This window comes from Triturus cristatus, unplaced genomic scaffold, assembly GCF_964204655.1.
Source record: "Triturus cristatus unplaced genomic scaffold, aTriCri1.1 SCAFFOLD_141, whole genome shotgun sequence".
Taxonomy (NCBI): domain Eukaryota; kingdom Metazoa; phylum Chordata; class Amphibia; order Caudata; family Salamandridae; genus Triturus; species Triturus cristatus.
In genome coordinates this window covers 1,991,199-1,997,198 of record NW_028188323.1, presented here as the reverse complement: position 1 = coordinate 1,997,198, position 6,000 = coordinate 1,991,199, and positions in this window count along the sequence as shown.

Sequence of the window (6,000 nt, the reverse complement as noted above, 5' to 3'; positions counted from 1 at the left end):
CTCTCACTGACTGACTCACTCTCACTGACTGACTCACTCTCACTGACTGACTCACTCTCACTGACAGACTCACTCTCACTTACTGACTCACTCTCACCGACTGACTCACTCTCACTGACTGACAGACTCACTCACTGACTGACAGACTCACTCACTGACTGACTGACAGACTCACTCACTCACTGACTGACTGACAGACTCACTCACTGACTGACTGACAGACTCACTCACTGACTGACTGACAGACTCACTCACTGACTGACTCACTCACTGACTGTCTGACAGACTCACTCACTGACTGTCTGACAGACTCACTGACTGACAGACTCACTGACTGACTCACTGACTGACTCACTGACTGACTCAATGACTGACTGTTAGACAGACTCACTCACTGACTCACTGACTGACTGACTGACTGACTCACTGACTCACTGACTGACTGACAGACTCACTCACTGACTGACTGACTGACAGACTCACTCACTCACTGACTGACTGACAGACTCACTGACTGACTGACTGACAGACTCACTCACTGACTGACTGACAGACTCACTGGCTGACTGACTGACTCACTGACTGACTCACTCACTGACTGACTCACTCACTGACTGACTCACTCTCACTGACTGACTGACTCACTCTCACTGACTGACTGACTCACTCTCACTGACTGAATCACTCTCACTGACAGACTCACTGACTGACAGACTCACTGACTGACAGACTCACTGACTGACTCACTGACTGACTGACAGACTCACTCACTGACTGTCTCACTGACTGACTCACTGACTGACTCACTGACTGACTCACTGACTGACTCACTGACAGATTCACTGACTGACTGTAAGACTCACTGACTGACTGTCTGACTCACTGACTGACTCACTCACTCACTCTCTCACTGACTCACTCTCACTGACTGACTCACTCTCACTGACTGACTCAATCTCACTGACAGACTCACTCTCACTTACTGACTCACTCTCACTGACTGACTCACTCTCACTGACTGACAGACTCACTGACTGACTGACAGACTCACTCACTGACTGACTGACAGACTCACTCACTGACTGACTGACTGACTGACTGACTGACTCACTGACTGACTTACAGACTGACTCACTGACTGACTGACTGACTGACAGACTCACTGACAGACTCACTGACTGACTCACTGACTGACTGACTCACTGACTGACTGACTCACTGACTGACTGACTCACTGACTGACTCACTCACTGACTGACTCACTGACTGACTCACTCACTGACTGACAGACTCACTCACTGACTGTCTCACTGACTGACTCACTGACTGACTCACTGACTGACTCACTGACTGACTCACTGACAGATTCACTGACTGACTGTAAGACTCACTGACTGACTGACTGACTCACTGACTGACTCACTCACTGACACACTCACTCACTGACTGACTCACTCTCACTGACTGACTGACTCACTCTCACTGACTGACTCACTCTCACTGACTGACTCACTCTCACTGACAGACTCACTCTCACTTACTGACTCACTCTCACTGACTGACTCACTCTCACTGACTGACAGACTCACTGACTGACTGACAGACTCACTGACTGACTGACTGACAGACTCACTGACTGACTCACTGACTGACTGACTGACTGACTCACTGACTGACTGACTCACTGACTGACAGACTCACTGACTGACTCACTGACTGACTCACTGACTGACTTACTCACTGACTGACTGACTCACTGACTGACTCACTCACTGACTGACTCACTGACTGACTGACTGACTCACTGACTGACTGACAGACTCACTCACTGACTGACTAACTCACTGACTGACTGATAGACTCACTCACTGACTGACTGACGGACTGACTGACCGACTGACTGACTCACTGACTGACTCACTGACTCACTGACTGACTCACTGACTGACAGACTCACTGACTGACTGACTCACTCTCACTGACTGACTCACTCGCTGACACTCACTCACTCACTCACTCACTGACTGACTCACTCACTGACTGACTGACTCACTGACGGACTGACTCACTCACTCACTGACTGACTCACTGACTGACTGACTGACTGACTCACTCACTCACTGACTCACTCACTCACTGACTCACTCACTGACTCACTGACTCACTCACTGACTGACAGACTCACTGACTGACTGACTGACTGACTGACTCACTGACTGACTGACTCACTGACTAACTGACAGACTGACTCACTAACTCACTGACAGACTGACTCACTGACTGAATGACTCACTGACTGACTGACTCACTGACAGACTCACTGACTGACTCACTGACTGACTCACTGACTGACTCACTGACTGACTGTCTGACTCACTGACTGACTGACTGACTGACTGACAGACTCACTCACTGACTGACAGACTCACTCACTGACTGACAGACTCACTCACTGACTGACTCACTGACTGACTCACTCACTCACTGACTCACTCACTGACTTACTCACTGACTGACTGACAGACTGACTGACTGACTGACTGACTGACTGACTGACTCACACACTCACTGACTCACTCACTGACTGACTCACTCTCACTGACTGACTGACTCACTCTCACTGACTGACTCACTCTCACTGACTGACTCACTCTCACTGACAGACTCACTCTCACTTACTGACTCACTCTCACTGACTGACTCACTCTCACTGACTGACAGACTCACTCACTGACTGACAGACTCACTCACTGACTGACTGACAGACTCACTCACTCACTGACTGACTGACAGACTCACTCACTGACTGACTGACAGACTCACTCACTGACTGACTGACAGACTCACTCACTGACTGACTCACTCACTGACTGTCTGACAGACTCACTCACTGACTGTCTGACAGACTCACTGACTGACAGACTCACTGACTGACTCACTGACTGACTGACAGACAGACTCACTCACTGACTCACTGACTGACTGACTGACTGACTCACTGACTCACTGACTGACTGACAGACTCACTCACTCACTGACTGACTGACAGACTCACTCACTGAATGACAGACTCACTCACTGACTCACTGACAGACTCACTGACTGACTGACTGACAGACTTACTGACTGACAGACTCACTCACTGACTGACTGACAGACTCAGTCACTCACTGACTGACAGACTCGCTCACTGACTGACTGACAGACTCACTGACTGACTGACAGACTCACTCACTCACTGACTGACTGACAGACTCACTCACTGACTGACTGACAGACTCACTCACTGACTGACTGACAGACTCACTCACTGACTGACTCACTCACTGACTGTCTGACAGACTCACTCACTGACTGTCTGACAGACTCACTGACTGACAGACTCACTGACTGACTCACTGACTGACTCACTGACTGACTCAATGACTGACTGACAGACAGACTCACTCACTGACTCACTGACTGACTGACTGACTGACTCACTGACTCACTGACTGACTGACAGACTCACTCACTCACTGACTGACAGACTCACTGACTGACTGACAGACTCACTCACTGACTCACTGACAGACTCACTGACTGACTGACAGACTCACTGACTGACTGACTGACAGACTCACTCACTGACTGACTGACAGACTCAGTCACTCACTGACTGAAAGACTCGCTCACTGACTGACTGACAGACTCACTGACTGACTGACTGACTGACAGACTCACTCACTCACTGACTGACTGACAGACTCACTGACTGACTGACTGACAGACTCACTCACTTACTGACTGACTGACAGACTCACTGGCTGACTGACTGACTCACTGACTGACTCACTCACTGACTGACTCACTCACTGACTGACTCACTCTCACTGACTGACTGACTCACTCTCACTGACTGACTCACTCTCACTGACTGAATCACTCTCACTGACAGACTCACTGACTGACAGACTCACTGACTGACTCACTGACTGACTGACAGACTCACTCACTGACTGTCTCACTGACTGACTCACTGACTGACTCACTGACTGACTCACTGACTGACTCACTGACAGATTCACTGACTGACTGTAAGACTCACTGACTGACTGACTGACTCACAGACTGACTCACTCACTCACTCACTCACTGACTCACTCTCACTGACTGACTCACTCTCACTGACTGACTCAATCTCACTGACAGACTCACTCTCACTTACTGACTCACTCTCACTGACTGACTCACTCTCACTGACTGACAGACTCACTGACTGACTCACTCACTGACTGACTGACAGACTCACTGACTGACTGACTGACTGACTGACTGACTGACTGACTGACTGACTCACTGACTGACTTACAGACTGACTCACTGACTGACTGACTGACTGACAGACTCACTGACAGACTCATTGACTGACTCACTGACTGACTGACTCACTGACTGACTGACTCACTGACTGACTGACTCACTGACTGACTGACTCACTGACTGACTCGCTGACTGACTCACTCACTGACTGATAGACTCACTCACTGACTGTCTCACTGACTGACTCACTGACTGACTCACTGACTGACTCACTGACTGACTCACTGACAGATTCACTGACTGACTGTAAGACTCACTGACTGACTGACTGACTCACTGACTGACTCACTCACTGACACACTCACTCACTGACTGACTCACTCTCACTGACTGACTGACTCACTCTCACTGACTGACTCACTCTCACTGACTGACTCACTCTCACTGACAGACTCACTCTCACTTACTGACTCACTCTCACTGACTGACTCACTCTCACTGACTGACAGACTCACTGACTGACTGACAGACTCACTGACTGACTGACTGACAGACTCACTGACTGACTCACTGACTGACTGACTGACTGACTCACTGACTGACTGACTCACTGACTGACAGACTCACTGACTGACTCACTGACTGACTCACTTACTGACTTACTCACTGACTGACTGACTCACTGACTGACTCACTCACTGACTGACTCACTGACTGACTGACTGACTGACTGACTCACTGACTGACTGACAGACTCACTCACTGACTGACTAACTCACTGACTGACTGATAGACTCACTCACTGACTGACTGACGGACTGACTGACCGACTGACTGACTCACTGACTGACTCACTGACTCACTGACTGACTCACTGACTGACAGACTCACTGACTGACTGACTCACTCTCACTGACTGACTCACTCACTGACACTCACTCACTCACTCACTGACTGACTCACTCACTGACTGACTGACTCACTGACGGACTGACTCACTCACTCACTGACTGACTCACTGACTGACTGACTGACTCACTCACTCACTGACTCACTCACTCACTGACTCACTCACTGACTCACTGACTCACTCACTGACTGACTGACTCACTGACTGACTGACTCACTGACTAACTGACAGACTGACTCACTGACTCACTGATAGACTGACTCACTGACTGAATGACTCACTGACTGACTGACTCACTGACAGACTCACTGACTGACTCACTGACTGACTCACTGACTGACTGACTCACTGACTCACTGTCTGACTCACTGACTCACTGACTGACTGACTGACAGACTCACTGACTGACTGACAGACTCACTCACTGACTGACAGACTCACTCACTGACTGACAGACTCACTGACTGACTCACTCACTCACTGACTCACTCACTGACTTACTCACTGACTGACTGACAGACTCACTGACTGACTGACTGACTGACTGACTCACTCACTCACTGACTCACTCACTGACTGAATCACTCTCACTGACTGACTGACTCACTATCACTGACTGACTCACTCTCACTTACTGACTCACTCTCACTGACTGACTCACTCTCACTGACTGACAGACTCACTCACTGACTGACAGACTCACTCACTGACTGACAGACTCACTCACTGACTGACTGACAGACTCACTCACTCACTGACTGACTGACAGACTCACTCACTGACTGACT